The sequence below is a fragment of the Danio rerio genome, chromosome 7 (assembly GCF_049306965.1).
Source record: "Danio rerio strain Tuebingen ecotype United States chromosome 7, GRCz12tu, whole genome shotgun sequence".
Taxonomy (NCBI): domain Eukaryota; kingdom Metazoa; phylum Chordata; class Actinopteri; order Cypriniformes; family Danionidae; genus Danio; species Danio rerio.
Window position 1 is genome coordinate 10950364 of NC_133182.1, and position 19739 is coordinate 10970102.

Sequence of the window (19739 nt, forward strand, 5' to 3'; positions counted from 1 at the left end):
CGAGTCAAGACAGGCAAGTCCCAAGTCAAGTCCCAAGTCAAAGGCAACAAGTCTCAAGTCAAGTCCAAAGTCCTATAGTTTGATTTTCGAGTCTTTTCGAGTCTTTTTAACAGAAAAATAAAATTTAAACAGATTATGTATGGCTGTAAGATCTGTATTTATTAAACAAACCTTTTTTAATGAAAGAACATTGCTTAGATATATAAAGATACAAATGTAGTTTTCTGAAAAAGTGCTAAACAGTCCTGCATCTCGTCTACACAGCCTATTGCACAAGAATGAGTTCCACCAAAAAAAAGAGTCCATTTTGCCTCACATCACACAGAAATTGCAGGTCTACTGCTGTCTAGTTCATTAAGTTTAGTTGTGCTATGTCTTCAGTGATCAACTTGTGATTAACTAAAACTACATAAACAACCTCAATGAGGCAGCAGTAGACCAACAACTCCTGTATGCTGCAAAGTAAAATTGAGTGAAATTGGTATTTTGTCAATTGAATCTCGTGTGTGTTAAAGACCTGGAGATGCAAATCTGTCTAGCAGCAATGTAAAATGGTTGCACATATTCTAAATGAAGTAGGCTACTTCATACAAACAATAACGTTATTTTCTTCACATAACAATGAGGAACTTTGCTCTCTACCTTGTGTGATGCTCGTGCACCGATTTCCTCTGTGGACAAAACTGCTTGAGAGCTCTCAAATATACACTGCTCACGCGCAAATTTTCTCGCTCTCAAATATGCACTGCTCACACACACATTTTCCTGCGCGCTCTCAGAGATTATATATAGAATTTGTGTCTTGTGTTTCCTCTTCCTTTTGTGCTTTTTGATATGATTTATATTGAGGCACTATTTATTAACAATAACCAAAATACTAAAATAGACTTGCATATTAATTTTTTTATCTAATAAACCACAACATTTTGGCTGTATGTTTTATGATGAGATATTTCCAGTTTCAAACACTTAAAGACACAGAGAATAGAGGTTGGATGTAAAGAATGCATTTTGTTTTACAAACATTTATTAAACATCCAAAAGGTTCACCATACTAATCAAATAAAAAACATTTAAACAAAAATATAACAAACGCAAGCAGAATTGTAACTGTGATAAAAATAAGGAAAAACTTGATTTGGCATTATAGCCTACTGTACTATTCACTCTTTAAATAAATCTCACTATCAATCCCATTTTATCATGGCAACTAAAATAAAGTGAACTAGTCTCTGCTGTCTTCCACATTATTGATGAGATTGTGGAGGACATTTTCCATGTCATCCTCTTCATTTTGAGGAAAAGCTGTTCCATAGGGCCCCTGAACACATCTATTGGCATGGACAGGGTTTTGAACAGTACTGTAGTAAAATACTTCAATTAATCTGTTGGGGTAATATTATAGTTGCTATGGTAACACAAGTGTAATATAAACAAATGACCCAGTGCTGTAGTTTTTTTACAATATAGGGTATAATATACTACAATTCACTACACTTTACTGTAGTAAAACTACAGTCTGTATTTCATTTTATTAGTTCACTATTCTTAATACTACTGAAGCATTCATTAACAACTTGTAAATAATACTAGGCTTAAACATAGGCAGTATACCTAACTCTCAAAAACACTAGTATTTATTATAGAATTTACCTTAACCTCATAGTTTTTCGTGTATTGTTACTAAATAGTGTAGCAATATATAAACCATATCAACATTCTGGAATAATCAATTTACCAGGAGGATCTCTGGAGAGCAAAAGCAGGAAAGGTATGAAGCGCCAGTGTGGACAAAACTCAAGCAAACGCAGAGAGACTGAATACGCGCGTGAGAGACCAGCCAATCAGATTGAAGTACCTGCCCACTGGTAAAAGTAATGTCAGAGCCAATCAGATTTTTCTTTCTTTTCATAAAGAACGGGGTTCGAATCCCACTTAGGCACTTGTAAACAATCATTTTAGTACATTTTGTCAAAAATCCCTACTGAGAAAAACAGCTTAAACCAGCCTAGGCTGGTAGGCTGGTTTTAGAGGGGTTTTGGCCATTTCCAGGCTGGTTTCTAGCCATTTCCAGCCTGGTCTTAGCTGGTCAGGCTGGAAGATGACCAGCTAAAACCAGCTATGTCTAGCTTAAACCAGGGTGGTCAAGCTGGTTTTAGCTGGATTTTGCTGGTCAGTTTCCAGCCTGACCAGCTAAGACCAGGCTGGAAATGGCTAGAAACCAGCCTGGAAATGGCCAAAACCCCTCTAAAACCAGCCTGGTCGACCAGCTAAAACCAGCTTACCAGCCTAGGCTGGTTTAAGCTGGATTTTTCTGCAGGGATATTGTTATGTTTAACCATTTATTAGAGCCACAAAGTATCTAAAACTTGTTTTCATGTTTGAATAGCCAATAAATGTGCTAAATAAATTAAAATAGAAATACCCACAGTGAAACAGTTATATAAATTTAAATATTAGTTTAAATACATTCATAGTGGTTTTAAATATCTTTTAATATGTAAAGTAGAGAAGTTCACATTCAACAAACTGAATAAAACAAGTCTTCGTTTTTAGTTTATTTAAAAACAATTACAAATGGAGTAATTCAACTCACAATTAAATTATCTTATTGAGTGATGGAATAATAAAGGTAAAACTTTAATTGAATGATCAGTCAAGTGTTTCCAAATGAAATCTGTTAAAATAAGAGTCCTACAAAACAGGAACAAAGACACTCATGAAACAAAATGTGATTGTTAATTGTATTTTTTATTAGATGGTTGGTTTTAAGTACTTTAAAAATAGTGGATAATCCTTAAATATAGAGGGGGAAATACAGAAAAACAAACAAACAGAAATTCAACAATATAGATGCATTACATTACAATCTCGCAATAAAAAAATTAATTAAAAACCATATAGAGGACTAAAATATTGCTAAGAGGTAACATCAACAATAATAAAAATACCTTTAAGGTTTTAAATACTAAATAAAATTAATAGTATTAATCCAAAATATGAAAAATGTAACACTTTACAATAAGGTTGTATTAATTAATTAAGTTTATGTATGTACTAATGTGAACAAACAATGAAAGCAGTTCATTACAGTATTCATTATTTTATGCTTTAATTAATTAAAATAAAAATACAATTATTGGTTAATTCTTGTTAACTCACAGTGCATTAACATTAATGTTAACAAGCATAACTTTAAATTGTAATAATGCAATAGTAAATGTTAAACTATAATTAATAAATGTTTAGAAGTATAGTTCATTATTAGTTCATGTTAGTACATAGATTAACTAAAGAAACCTTATTGCAAAATGTCACCAGAAAATAACTAAAAACTTTTTTTTACAGTTTTAAGAGCTTTAAAAATAAATTATATATCTAGTTATTATGGCATGTAATTAATGTTAATACTAATTAAATAGTTAGAAAATACTGTCAGAGGATGGGCAAAACACAAAGATAAAACATAATATGCGCATTGACACATACGACCAAGTGCAAAAACATAAATTACAACCATGTTCATTCATAATTATATGAAATAAATCACGAGAGGGTAAATTTGGTTTAAAAAAACTGAAGTATATTGACTTATGCACAACAGCAAAACAATGCTTTTGCACAACAGTAACACATTGCGAGTAGTAAAGTCTCTTACCTTTGACAGATGTTGTAAATCCGCTAAATAAAACAAAAGGAGCAGATCGCGGATGTGTTTATTTCACTCTCCGAGTCAGAAGGAAAATGGCATCTTCATATTTCCCGCTGGTGCAAAAACACGGAAGTGCGCCACAAAGCGCTAGTGGTCGAAAGTATGCGTGCATGCTCTCTGTCACACACACACACACACTCGCAGAGATTGAGCAGAGATTGAGCGTTCTGTCAACATAATTTTTATCTTTGGGCTTTTTATAGAAAGTAGCAAGTCTTTACAAGTCAATAGGCGCAAGTCCAAGTGAAAGTCCGAGTCATTTATGTTCAAGTCCAAGTCGAGTTGCAAGTCATTTTATATTTTGTCAAGTCGAGTCTGAAGTCATCAAATTCATGACTCGAGTCTGACTCGAGTCCAAGTCACATGACTCGAGTCCACACCTCTGGTTACCAGTTTCTAACTTTCTTCAAAATATATTTTTCAAAAAAGTTTCAGGGAATTTCTAACCTTTTTTTTTTCATTGTAGCTCAAACCGGTTTCTGATAACTGGATGGTGAGTAAATATAATCACTTAATTTTCAGTTTTGGGTGAACTGTCCCTTTAAATGTGCCCACATTAGAAACATACAACTAGAAAATGCAGTAAAATAATGTTTAAAGGGGGGACTCAGTGGTTAGCACTGTCGCCTCACAGCAAGAAGGTCGCTGGTTCAAGTCAGTTGGGATTTCTGTGTGGAGTTTGCATGTTCTCCCAATGTTGGTGTGGGTTTCCTCCGGGTGCTCCGGATGGTGCGGGTTTCCCCCACAGTCCAAAGACATGCGCTGTAGGTGAATTGTATGAACCAAATTGCCCGTAGTGCGTGAGTGTGAATGTGAGCGTGTATGGGTGTTTTCCAGTTCTGGGTTGCAGCTGGAAGGGTATCCACTGCGTAAAACATATGCTGGAATAGTTGGCGGTTCATTCCGCTGTGTCGACCCCTGATAAATGATGGACTAAAGCTGAAGAAAAGTGAATGAATATGCATGAAATTCCTTATATCGACAAACTAAACGTGTCCCCCATTAACTAGCCAGACCCATCTGTTATGTCAACAAATAAAGAAAAGGCTGACTGATAGTCATTGCAGTTCCTTTATTAAATCGTTTATCAATAAATGATTACATTCTGTTCAGCAAAGCAGATTTCATTTTAAAGGACTGCAGAAGAAGGAGAGAGCGAGAGAGACAGCAAACTAAAAGCAGCTGCAAAAGTCATTTAGGAACACCTGTTTACTCGGAAATTCCTTCTCAATTCTCCGTTCAATATGAATCACAACAGGATGTCACTTTATTAGGCTTTATGTCTTTTGGAACAATGATAATAGCGACCTCTATGGATTCAAACTGATATCTGGTATAATGCATGAGTCAATTCTCTCTTTCCTTCTCTCTGGGGTCATAATTCATAATCATTATGATTCCACTAAAGTGCTGCTTTTCACAGATGCACACAAAACTCCCAGCACATCTTTCTATCGCAATGTACAATTCCACAATAGTGCTTCCTATTTGTAGGTGACTTTATAAAGAATGCTTTTGCTTAATAAACACATAAATAAACAAATAAAAGTCACTTTTATTGTTGTTTTTGAGCAAAAACTTAAAGCTAGAGCATGCCTCGAAGTCTCTCCATCTTAATTTGTGTCTTATTACTCATTCTCCTTATTAATTATTCTTCTCATTTACAGATTGTCGAATAAACAGTGATAATCCTGCAGAATATGTCATTTCTCTCTCTGTATCGTTCTCTCTCTGGAGTCATAATTCATAAGATGTAGAGGATTTCATGGATGTAGACAAATCTCCCAGCACATCTTTCTATCACAATATACAATTCCACGAATCCATTGTGCTCCCTATTTGCTAGTGCCTTTATAAAAAAATGCATCTGCTAAATCCATACGTAAATATAAAATTTTTTACTTTTATTGTTGTTTTTAAGCAAAAATTCAAAGCTAGAACATGTCTCGAAGTTACCTCCAAGTTAAATTGTCTGTCGTTTACTGATTATCGAATAAACAGTGATAATCCTGCTGCGTGAGTCCATTCTCTCTGTATCTTTCTCTCTGCTGTCGTAATGCATAACCAATATGATTCCATCGGGGCAGATTTAATGAATAAGCAAGGTATGCGGCTGCTTTGGGCCCCAGGAAACATGAGGGCCCCCAAATAAATACCTAGAAATGTAAATTATACCCATAAATTATATATAATATATGTTATATATATTATAAATTATAAAAAAAAAATTATAAAATTATATATATATATATATATATATATATATATATATATATATATATATATATATATATATATATATATATATATATATATATATATATATAAACAGTTCTGTCTGGTTCTCGAATCTGATTGGCTGATAGCCGTGATATATTTAAGTATTATCAGCACCTGTACAGCCTCTTTACCCTTTGTGCATTACTCCGCCCACATGCAGCCAGCAAAAATCAGACACTACAGATCTAAAGTTTAAAAGATGCACGCTCAGCTGTTTTACTGTCAGCTTATGATCTGAATCCAACGCAGAAGAAAGTAGTTCCTCATATAAAAGGGTTTTTGAGACTCTCCATGTTTGATTTTGTTTTTATATACACAATTATGCCGTCAAACTGTTGTAAAAACGCAATATCACATGAGTAGCAGGGTGATATGGCTGTATATCGGCACTGGTGGGGGCACTAAGGCAACGCACGCCTCCCACCAGAGCCGATATACAGCCATATTGCACTGCTACTCATGTGATATTGCTCATATATATATATATATATATATATATATATATATATATATATATATATATAGTAATTATCACATCTGTACAGATGTGTCCTACACCTTCATGGAGCAGTCCAACAGTCAAATCAGTAAAGATTTAGTTTTAGAAACAAAATGGTTCATTTAATATTTTTAGTTGTGTATTCATCAAAAAAAAAAAAGTGCTTTCAAAAGTTTTACAAGGTGCTTTACATGTTGTTGTTATTATTACTATTTTGCATGAAGATAAAATGTGGAAAATAAGATTTGTATTTGAATTATATAAGTAAACAAATAAAAATAAATAAAAAATATAGTACAAAAGAAAGAACTTTTGGGCTTCATGACTGGAATTGCTTAGGGCCCCAAAATAACTAAATCCGCCCCTGGATTCCGTAAAACATTTCACAAGTGCACTCAAAACTCCCAGCACATGTTTCTAACACAATATACAATTCCATGAATCCATTCGACTCCCAATTTGTGTCACTTCATAAAGAATGCATCTGCTAAATAAACATTCAAAGCTAGAACATGTCTCAAAGTCTTACCAGTTTAAATTGTGTCTTATTACTAGGCCCACACGGAATCTGCGTGCGCAGATATCCATGGATTTTTCGCCCATCATTGAGTCTATCTATTTAGTTTATATGATTTATGTGTAAAGTAATATTTTTGGTCTTGTAGTAGATATATTATACTAAAAAGACTTGCTTTGTTTACCAGATAAATGGATCTAATTGCATTTGCTTTGTAAACATTAAAGTTAAAAAGCTATTATTATTTATTATATATATATACAGTTTTTAGTTGTGATACTTCTAAAATCATTCCGCATAAATCCACAGATTTTTTTTACAAAGTTCTCCACAGAAAATGTCCACAAATTCTGTCTGGCCCATACTCATTCAAGAGTTCCCACTTAGATATGCTTGGCATTAAAAGAAGGTTTGGCATGCTGTCCCAGGAGAGAACCCTGAGCTCGGATATAATTGAGGCCAAGGCTCCCGCCTGGTCAGTAAGCATATAAGGGGGTCCGAGATCAGGTAGGTCTCGAGAGCTCCCCTTAGAAAAGGGAGGAAAAGGAGGAGATGAGGTGGGATGTGGGATTCTCCCAAATGAAGATATGGAAAAATCATTCTATTTATTGTAAGCTTGGATCAATCTGATTGGATTATTGCTGATTATAGATGAGCAGCCAGTCATGCCAAAGACTATAGAATACACAAGACATATCACTCGTATTCAGTCAATATGGCAAATGAAGCCCCACCTACTAGTACAGGGGCCAATGAGCGATCACTTTATGGCAAATAAAGCCCGCCTTCTAGTACAGGAGCCAATCAACGATCACTATAGAATGACAATTCTCTGGGGGAGGGGCTCGGACCAGACTTGAGTTTTTGCGGATTTTGTGTGATACGAGCATTTAGAAATGAAGAGACAGTTGTTGTTCAATTTTATTTGGTTATTCGTAATATGGAGTTCAATTGTAAGCTTGGTTAGTCGTTTTGGAGAATTTGATGTTTCTCCATTCAAACAGAATGCTAGGGCATACTGCCCAAGGGGCATTTCAAAGATGGCTGCGGAGTGAAATGACTTGCATTAAAGAGACTTTGGTCATGCTTAATCATGTAATGTGCTCCTCTCGAAATTAGTTTATGAAACGTCACTTATTACAGACGATTATTCATCACGTTTATATATTCATCGAATGAATTAATCCATTCATTGATTTTCATTCAGCTTAGTCTCTTATTTATCAGGGGTCGCCACAGTGGAATGAACCACTAACTATTCTGGCATTTATTTTATGCAGCTGGTTTATCGATTAAATGTTAGGTGATAATCTTGCTGCATGAATCATTTCTCTCTCTCTCTTTACAAAACCCACATCTTACTATCTCAAAATGTCTTGCATTGTGTTTCCTATTTGCATATCACATCATAATCTGCTAAATAAACATTCATTTACCATCAGAATCACTTTTTTTGTTACTTTTGAGCAAAAATTCAAAGCTAGAGCATCTCTCAAAGTCTCTCCATACTAACTTGCGTTTTATTACTCATTAAAGCTGATGGTTATTCATTTTATTTACAGAGTATCAAATAAATTCATTCATTCATTGATTTTTATTCAGCTAAGTCCCTTATTTACACAGTGGAATGAACCGCTAACTATTCTGGCATATGTTTTACGCAGTGAGTTTATCGTATAAATGTTAGGTGATAATCTTGCTGCATGAGAGTTTGCATGTCACTTTGTAAAACAATAATCTGCTACATAAACATTAATTCAACATCAGAATCTCTTGTTGCTTTTTAAACAGAAACTCAAAGCTAGAGCATGTCTCGAAGTCTCTCCATACTAAACTGCATCTTATTCTTCATTATTACAGATGATTATTCGTCTCATTTACAGAGTATGGAATAAAATTATTCATTGATTTTCATTCCGTTTAGTACCTTTTTAATCAGGGGTCGCCACAGCGGAATGAATCGCCAACTATTCCGGCGTTTTACGCAGCGGGTTTATCAAATAAATGTTAAGTGATAATCTTGCTGCACGAATCAACTCTCTCACTCTCTGTCTGTGTCTCTTTTTCTCTAATTCATAACCATTATGATTCCATAACAGTGCTGCATCTCACAGATGTAGACAAAACCCACCTCTTACTATCACAAAATGTCTTCCATTGTGTTTCCAATTTGCTTGTCACTTTGTAAAAAAGATAATCTGCTAAACAAACATCATTAATTTAACATCAGAATCACTTATATTGTTGCTTTTGAGCAAACAAATCAAAGCTAGAGCATTTCTCTAAGTTTCTCCATGCTAACTTGCATCTTATTACACATCACAGATGATTATTCATCTCGTTTACAGAGTGTTGAAAAAATTCATTCATTCATTGATTTTTATTCAGCTTAGTCTCTTATTTATCAGGGGTCGCCACAGCGGAATGAACCATCAATTATTCTGGCATATGTTTTACGCAGCAGATTTATCTAAAAAATGTCAAGTGATAATCTTGCTGGATGAGTCAACTCTCTCTTTCTCTCTGGGTTCATAAATCATAACCATTATGATTCCATAACAGTGCTGCATCTCACAGATGTAGACAAAACCCCCATCTTACCATTGCAAAATGTCTTCCATTGTGTTTCCTATTTGCATGTCACTTTGTAAAAAAGATAATCTGCTAAACAAACATTAATTTAACATCAGAATCACTTTTATTGTTCTTTTTGAGCAAAAAAAATAAAAAATCTAAGCTTGAGCATGTCTCGAAGTCTCTCCATGCTAACTTGCATCTTATTACACATCACAGATGATTATTCATCTCGTTTACAGAGTGTTGAAAAAATTCATTCATTCATTGATTTTTATTCAGCTTAGTTCCTTTTTTATCAGGGGTCGCCACAGCGGAATGAACCACCAATTAATCTGGCAAATGTTTTACGCAGCGGATTTATCTAAAAAATGTCAAGTGATAATCTTGCTGGATGAGTCAACTCTCTCTTTCTCTCTGGGTTCATAATTCATAACCATTATGATTCCATAACAGTGCTGCATCTCACAGATGTAGACAAAACCCACATCCTTACTCTCATAAAATGTCTTCCACTGTGTTTCCTATATGTAAGTCACTTTTTAAAACAAAAATCTGCTAAATAACCATTAGTTTATCATCAGAATCACTTTTATTGTTGCTTTTTGAGCAAGAATTCAAAACTAGAGCATGCCTCGAAGTCTCTCCATAGTAAATTGAATCTTATTATTCATCACAAATGATTATTTGTCTCATTTACAGAGTATTGAAAAGATTCATTTATTTATTGATTTTGATTCAGCTAAGTTCCTTGTTTATCAGGGGTCACCACAGCGGAATGAACCGCCAGCTATTGTGGCATATGTTCTACGCAACGGATTTGTTGAATAAATGTTAAGTCATAATCTTGCTGCATGAGTCAATTCTCTCTCTCTCTCTCTCTCTCTCTCTCTCTCGCTGTCCCTTTCTCTTTCTCTCTTGGGTCATAATTCATAATCATATGATCCATAGAAGTGCTGCATTTCACAGATGTAGACCCACACCTTACTATCACAAAATGACTTCCATTGTGTTTCCTATGTGCATGTCACTTTGTAAAAAAGATAATCTGCTAAACAAACATTAATTTAACATCAGAATCACTTTTATTGTTCTTTTTGAGCAAAAAAAATAAAAAATCTAAGCTTGAGCATGTCTCGAAGTCTCTCCATGCTAACTTGCATCTTATTACACATCACAGATGATTATTCATCTCGTTTACAGAGTGTTGAAAAAATTCATTCATTCATTGATTTTTATTCAGCTTAGTTCCTTTTTTATCAGGGGTCGCCACAGCGGAATGAACCACCAATTAATCTGGCAAATGTTTTACGCAGCGGATTTATCTAAAAAATGTCAAGTGATAATCTTGCTGGATGAGTCAACTCTCTCTTTCTCTCTGGGTTCATAATTCATAACCATTATGATTCCATAACAGTGCTGCATCTCACAGATGTAGACAAAACCCCCATCCTTACTCTCATAAAATGTCTTCCACTGTGTTTCCTATATGTAAGTCACTTTTTAAAACAAAAATCTGCTAAATAACCATTAGTTTATCATCAGAATCACTTTTATTGTTGCTTTTTGAGCAAGAATTCAAAACTAGAGCATGCCTCGAAGTCTCTCCATAGTAAATTGAATCTTATTATTCATCACAAATGATTATTTGTCTCATTTACAGAGTATTGAAAAGATTCATTTATTTATTGATTTTGATTCAGCTAAGTTCCTTGTTTATCAGGGGTCACCACAGCGGAATGAACCGCCAGCTATTGTGGCATATGTTCTACGCAACGGATTTGTTGAATAAATGTTAAGTCATAATCTTGCTGCATGAGTCAATTCTCTCTCTCTCTCTCTCTCTCTCTCTCTCTCGCTGTCCCTTTCTCTTTCTCTCTTGGGTCATAATTCATAATCATATGATCCATAGAAGTGCTGCATTTCACAGATGTAGACCCACACCTTACTATCACAAAATGACTTCCATTGTGTTTCCTATGTGCATGTCACTTTGTAAAAAAGATAATCTGCTAAACAAACATTAATTTAACATCAGAATCACTTGTATTGTTGATTTAAACAGGAATCAAAGCTGAATTATGAGTCTCACCATCATCCATTGCGTTTTACCACTCATCACTAATAATTATTCATCTCATTTACAGATTATCTGATGTTGAGTGTTCATCTGGAAGGCTGGAGATACTGTACATTGAGTTCCACACCCGCACGCAGCGTTCCAATAACCAATCGCTATCAAGTAGGCGCGTCTTCGCGTTCACGCGGCCAATGATTGCACAGCGGGCGTGTCTTCGGACCGGCGTTGTAAACAGTGTAAAGCAGGAGACTGGAGGTGTGTATAAATATCAGTGTGTCGCGCGGGCTGTCTTATGAACTCGTGCCGCGCACCAGCAGCCTGCAGTCCGCACTGTTTCCGTGGAGCTGACGGCGACCTGCTCACGCCACAGGTTGGTCTGCACTTCAGGAGCTTTATCATTGTGGATTTCTGATTCATCTTTTGATTTTTGTTTGGAATGATGTCACTGTTGGCTGTACTTGAGTGACTTGCGGATTTTGAAGCTCAAGGTGCGTCTCTTCTCATGCGTTGCGCGCTCGCGTGCGTGTTTCGTGGCATTCCTTTTCTGCCATGTCGCGTTTTAAAGGGCTTTAAAGGCATGAGACTGAGCGGAGATGGCGTTTCCAGTTCTGTGAGTTTGCGAGTGTTTGTGGCAACATGTTTTTACCGGCGCAAGTTCAGACATAAAAGAGCGATCACGGATTGTGCCGCGCGCATCCTTTCACCTGAGCGTGCGCGGGCGCGCTATCAGCACCTCATCGATTTCAGTTTCATCTGATTAGTACGTTATGAAATAATAACCGTGAGGCGTTTAATGTGTTATGACAACACGTATAATGTTGAATAGTCAGTCATGTAAGTGTCGTGTTGTTTAAAGAAGTGTTATGTACTATTTGTTGTACAGTATGGTCGTATTTTGAGCTACACTGCCAGTACTATGGTGTTTCCAATAGACAATATTGTGTAAAAAGGACACCTACGCTTTCATACTGTAACATAATGACACAAAATGCGCTGTAGTAGCTTTTTTTGTAGGTGTATAATATACATAGCGTCATATTGTATTATCTAACAACGTGTTTTGGTTGTGAAATGTAACGTACTACTTCATTAAGTGTGATTGCATTGTACAGTGTGCTGTTGAATGAGGGTTGACAGTGCACTACGCTGCTTAATATTAGTAATATAGCACATTATGGGATCTGTTAGGCTACAGTGTAGTTTGAAATGTCATATACTTTCAATGCAAGCACCTGTCGACACCTGGAAAGTAGGAGCACTTGAAGGACGACAGTTGCCACCCATTTCATCATCATCTTGGAAATCAAGGTATGTGATGCTTTATTATTACTCTTGCATTGTGTGTGACAGTGTTTAAAATGTCATATTGTTTGCTAGAAAAGATCTTAAAATGCTTTGCTATCTGTTGGATATCAGCGTAGACAAGTTCCATACTGCTTATATTGTGAAAAACCTCCTTGTCTCCGCCTTTGTGGGCACTAGACGAATGGGGATGCCACCACAAGGCAAAAGTTCATGTGTGGAATCTGTTGCACGCATGCTATTCGGTGCCCAAACAATGCAGACTGGCAGCAAGTTGTTTTCGTGCATCTGTGAAATTACAGCCCCCCGTATGTGGTGCCCAGCAAGTGGGCAGTTGTTGTTGTTTTTTTTTTCTTCAAGCTCCATTCATCAGCCAGTAAATGGTGTGTGTAATTGTAGAGGGCAGATATTTCCCTGTCAGGCTATGCTGTGCGAGAAAATGGGAGTTTGTTTGTTTGTTTGCAGAATACTTGTTTGCAGAAATGTGCAGTATTAAAATATGTCAACATTTTGATGCGTAATTCAGACTTTTTGCACTTCAGAAATGCAGATAGAAAGTTAATTGAAGATGTAATTAAGAGTATACCCAACTTAAAGGGACAGTTCATCCAAAATAAATGAAATTTACTCACCCTCAGGTGGTTGTAAAACTTTTTAAGTTTTTTTTTTCTGCTGAATACAAAAGCAGATATTTTGAAGAAAGCTTAAAACCTGTAACCATTGACTTAATGTTTTGGAATATTATGGACATCAATGGTTACAGGTTTTCAGCTTTCTTCAAAATATATTCTGTGTTCGACAGAGCAAAGAAAGTCAAACAGGTTAAGCGTGATTAAATGTTGACAGAAATAATTTTTGGGGTGAACTATCCCTTTAAGTGTTCCATCATAGGGCTGGGCCAATAAATGATTCTCGAATTGCGATAACGTTTATGTCAATAACAATGATAAGCTCTGGGGTTTTCACTCTTGATCTAAGAGTCACTCACACAGCAGATATGTTCAACAATGGTAATCCAAAAGTGTGTTGATATTAGAGATGTACCGTGTTTTTGGCCACTGAAAATTTATTGGCTGAAAAAATGTCATGCCGTGACTTCAGTCATTGTTGGGGTACTTTTTTAAATCTGGAAGCATTTACAACTTACATCAAAATATATATTGTTATCATTTAATATGGACAATAGTTATTGAGATTGCATTTTTCCATATCATCCAGCCCTAATGTCAAACTATTAAATCTTGATGTGTAAATAACACTTTTTGCACTTCAAAAGTGCTTATAGAAAGTTAATTGAAGATTTAATTAAGAGTATGCCCAACTTAAAGGGATAGTGCACCCAAAAAATTATATTTACTCACCCCCATGTGTTTGTAAAATATTATAAGTTTCTTTATTCTGTTGAATACAAAAGAAGATATTTTGAGGAAAGCGTAAAATGTGTAACCATTGACTTCCATAATTATGATATACTATGGACATCAATGGTTACAGGTTTTCAACTTTCTTCAAAATATATTCTGTGTTCAACAGAGCAAAGAAAGTCGAACAGGTTTGGAACAAGTAAATGGAGATTAAAATGTTGACAGAATTCATTTTTTTGTGGTGAACTATCCCTTTAAGTGTTCCATGTAGAGCTGGGCGATGAATGATTTTATATCAAATCACTACATAACTATACATCACTATATTTGTCTAATGAGCCAATCAATCACACAGAAGAAATGTGCAACAATAGGAATATAAAAGTGTGTTGATATTGGAGATGTACCGAGTCCTCGATCACCGAAAATGAACAGACTGAAAATATGTTATTTAAATTTACCATTTAATGGACCCTCTAATTTTTGTGGCTTCAGTTTATGTTGGGGTACTCTTTTAAATCTGGAAGTATTAACAACTTACATTGAAATACATATTGTTATCATTTAATATGGACAATAATTATCGAGATTGCATTTTTGCCATATGACCCAGCCTAATTTCAAACTATTAAATCTTTTTGGGATAGTTTACCCCAAAAAATGAATATTTACTCACCCTCAGGTTGCTGTAAACCTTTATAAGTTTCTTTATTCCTTTGAATACAAAAGGAGATACTTTGAAGAAAGCTCAAAACCTGTAACTATTGACTTCATAGTTATGGGATACTACACTGTAGAAAATAAAAAGTTGAGTTGACTTAAAATTTTAAAGCAACCGGCTGCAAAGAAATTTGGAGTTTCTTAAGCTTCAGTGGTTGAAGTTGTGCCAGATTATTTTTTTAAGTTGACTGAAAAGGCTGGTTTAAGTCAATTATACTTTACTGAATAATTTGGCACAACTTCAAACCACCGAAGCTTAATAAACTCAAAATTTCTTTGCAGCCAGTTGCTTTAAAATTTTAAATCAACTCAACTTTTTATTTTTTTTACAGTAGTAAATGCTCAAGTGAAGAAATCAAAACTCAAAGTCTCCTCAACTGAGTTTTTTTTACTTTCATTGAACAAACAGTTCCAAACATGCAGTTAAATTGTTTTCATGAGTAAATTCAACTTTGAGATCCAAAATATGTCCACCTAACTTACAGTTTTAATCTGAGTTAACAATTTGTAAGCTGGATTTTTTACAGTGTATGTACGTCAATGGTTACAGATTTCCAGCTTTCTTCAAAATATATTCTGTCTCCAACAGGGAAAAGAAAGTCAAACGGGTCTGGAACAAGTAAAGGGTGATTAAATATTGGCAGAATTTCATTTTTGGGGTGAACTGTCTCTGTAGGTGGTCCATGAATGTGTCTGTGTATTGAGATATTTGATATGTTGATTTGAGGATGTTTGATACTTTCAAATTCAAGGCAAGGTTAGGTAGATTCGCTCTTGACATTGGCGGGGACATACATCCCTAGAGTGCATGCATTGTGCTTTTAAAAACATGAATAAAGGGCTTAATGATATAAAATAAACACTTACATGACATGTATTAGTACAAATATCAATAAATGAATCACGTTCCTTGCTGCAAAATCAATTTACAAGATTTTACTGCAATCTGGCTTTGAGGAGGTATGAATGTTGAGAAATTTAGAGAGTTTACTTTTTTGTCCCAATTGTTTGTTTTTCAAACTGAATTTTGATTAATTGCACAGCTTTGGTTAATAGTATTATAGTGAACTCATAGCAAACTTGACTTTAACCCTTTGTACACAAATAGGTTACTTAAGGTTGATGGAGCATTATTTTATTTTGAAGTCGATTTAAATATTGGTTGGGACATTTCAGTAACTGGTGGATATTGGTGGGGACACGTCTCCTCCATCCATGCCAATTCTACGCCCTTAATTCAAGGTTTGATAGCTCTGAACTAAAGCAGTTAGATTTGCTTGAAGAACATTTGAGAGAAGCTTGCCCGAACATTAGACCACATTTTAAGTTGAGCATTCATAAGCATATTTTGTCTTTTTAGAAGCAGTAAATAAAACAAAGTTTGGTGAAATATGCTTTATTGTGAACCTACACTGGTCTCACTGTTCGACTGTATCGATTATTATGCCATCGATTCGGTTCAATTCGATATCTCGGTGCATAACAGTGCATTGACGATGTTTTCCATACATAATTAGATTTTTTTTTTCAATTAAAATCTATAAATATTCTATCTTCTATCAAGACAAGTCTTCAAATTTGGCCATGGTGGACAGGGGTCTGATTCATTTTTATATCGTCCCCCTGTATCTTCATCATTGAAGTTGAGATATAAACTACTGTATGCTATTCTTTAACCCTGTGAATGAGTTACCGTTAAATCTTCACCATTATCTTTATAGTTACTGTATTTGGTGAGAATTCGCCTAAATTCTCATGACGCTATACACTGTTGAGGTTTTCACGCCGATCTGCCTGTGCTTGAACTTGCGCTCATACATTTCGCCGTTTTACCGAGAGCTTTCACCTAGTTGTAACTCGTGCATTGTGGGCAGGGGTCTGGCTATTTTGGGCTCTTCATTAAACACCTATGAGATGCAATGTCTGGCTTCAGGCTGACCTAGTTGAAGACAGGTGGAGGCGGACAGATGTCCTGTTGCACACCGTGTTTTTTATTCGGCAACAACCTGTCATGTCTTGAAGTGATCTTGCATTTCAATTTGCTCATTGTGGATCGGTGTGCAGTAAGGCTGCATGATATTGGAAAAAAATGGACATTATTTTGTCTTCCTGCTATTTGATTTTGCAATATAAATACAATTTCACCTGATAGCTTGAATAGCTCCACACTCAGCTATTGCTACAGTATTTGTTCATTCATATTTTCTTTTCGGCTTAGTCCCTTTATTATTCAGGGGTCGCTACAGCGGAATGAACTGCCAGCTAATCCAGCACATATATTACGCAGCTGGTTATGCAGCTCCACTACTTTATTTCTTCTTGTCTGTAGGGGTTAGAAAAATCAGTCCTGTGAGTCCAATCAAATTGCACATAGTTGGTAAATAGCATCATACTGAACAACCTCAAGACATGGGCGATTTTATAATTACAACAGACTGTTTGGAAGCGTTAAAAGTGTCCGAGATGATGTCCATAATCTTTACACGCAATGACCCAGAGACTGTTTAGATTCATGTCACTGATGAGAAATTGACGGATGTTTACTGTATGAGGACCAAAATGGCCTTAAACACCCAGCAGGCACAAGACGTCAACATGACGTCAGATTGACGATGTACCCCAATGTCGTAGAGACGTTGCATTTTATTTGGTAATTGGGAATTTTATTTGGGTTGACATCAGAATTTAACTTCAGTCCAATGCTAATATCCAACATCCAACCTAAATTCAACCAAACATCAACGTCTAATGACATTGTGTGGACCTTACCACTATGACGTCTATCAAACGTTGGATTTTGGTTGCCATACCTGAGGAATAAATGTCAGTATTTGATGTCAATATGTTTGGTTTTAAGATGTTGGCTCAACGTTGCATTTTAGTCACTTTCTAACACAACCTAAAATCAACCAAAATATCAACGTCATTTAATGTCGTTATTGGAATTGCACTTTAATCTGAATGCTTGTATTTTGAAAAATATGTAGTAAAATATTATTTACTGTCATCATGGGTCAAATGAGCAGGGCCAGACGGAATCTGCAGAAGTTTTTTGCTATTTTTGCTGAGAATTTTGGTAAAAATCTGTGGATTTCTGCGTAATTATTTTGGGAGTTTCAAAACTAAAACCTTAATATGTGAAATAAAAAGTAATACCTTTTTAACTTTTATTTAATCTTTAAATTGCAAATCCAATTAGATGCACTTTATTTGATAAACAAAACAAGTCTCTTATATAATATATCTACTAAAAGACAGAACATATGACTGTACAAACTGCATTGTGCATAAATCAGATGAACAATATTCCTGTAATTAAGAAAAAAAACTGAATAAATATAGATTTACACACATTTACTCAAGTAAATAAACAGAATTATTGATGGGCTAGAAATCTGCGGAAATCTACAGAAAATCTTCGGAATTCTGTGCGCAGATTTTGTGTGGGCCTACAAGTGAGTTATTAAAACAATTATGTTCAGAAATTAGTTGACAAAAAAAATCTTCTTTCCATGAAACAGAAATTTGGGGGGAATGGGTTGCTAATAATTCAGGAGGGCTTATAATTATGCCTTCAACTTTATATATACAGTTATTTTCCACCCTGCAAAGGAAAGATAAATAAATACAATAGAATAAAAATATAAAACAAACTTATTCAAGCATCTTCATTGTCAGAAAAACACTTTGGGCTCTATTTTGACGGTCCATGCGCAGAGCGCAAAACGCAGGGCGCAAACGCTTTCAGGGCGTGTCAGAACGCATTTTTGCTAATTTACGGACGGGAAAATGCGCTTTGTGCCAAGGTGCACGGTCTAAAAGGGTTGAGTTTATTTTCTTAATGAGTTATAGGTGTGTTTTGAGAATAAACCAATTAGAGTCTCATCTCCCATTCCCTTTAAGAGCCAGCTGCGTCGCGCCAAAAGCATTCGCTATTTACAGGACGCAAAGTAAGTCTAAGTGGAAAAAATGATCATTTCACAAACAAACAGTTAACAGTTGACGTTTTTTTTTTTACAGAAAACTGTTAAACAGAGCATCTACTGTGAGAATGAGAGATAATGAATTTACTTTCACATTCGCTCTTGGATAGGGAAACCTTTACGCACAGACATCAATTAGTCTATAAAAAATTTATTTTGTTTGTTAAGCGCAAATATTCGTTTCAAAACTATTTCTAAATTCAGTTCTAATTTCTAGCAAATGAATAAATGAACAATAATGACCAAGTGTGCTCAAAAACCTGAGTTATATCCTAAAACACATGCTGTGCCCCATATGATCTAAAACCTGACAGGTGGGCAAATCTAAGCTTGTTTTTAATAAAACAAATATAAATATGCATATAATAAATAATACTGCTAATAATAATAACATTATACAAAAGCAAATTGTTATGAATGAACTGAAAAAGCCTCCCGAGATGAAGAAGACATAAAAGCAGTGGCTTTATATATTTATGTAGGCTAGAAAATAATATGTTTTGTAATATTTTAATCCTTTATATTTATATCCTATATATATTCTTATTATATCCTATATATATCCTTAATATTTAATTTTTTTTCATATGTAAAGATATTTGCGTATTGCTCTCTTGTGCGTATTAAGCAGTGCGTAAGCGAGGCGCAACTCTGCGCCGGAGTTTAGACCAGATTAGTTTTGGTCTAATGAAAAATCTATTATAGATT

General features: G+C 35.1%; 1 protein-coding gene across 3 annotated transcripts in view; it reads left to right on the top strand.

Moving 5' to 3' along the window:
- Positions 1-11954: 11954 nt before the first annotated feature.
- The window catches only part of cemip (cell migration inducing hyaluronidase 1), a 1140081-nt gene continuing 1132296 nt past the window's right edge, over positions 11955-19739 (top strand). For 2 of the 3 annotated variants that reach the window (XR_012383148.1, XM_073908076.1), the window contains exon 1: positions 11955-12032. The gene's annotated coding sequence lies outside the window, so the exon portion shown is untranslated. Of the gene's footprint in view, positions 12033-12770; positions 12971-19739 lie in introns of those variants that run through there. The other variant, XM_073908077.1, reaches the window with a different exon arrangement.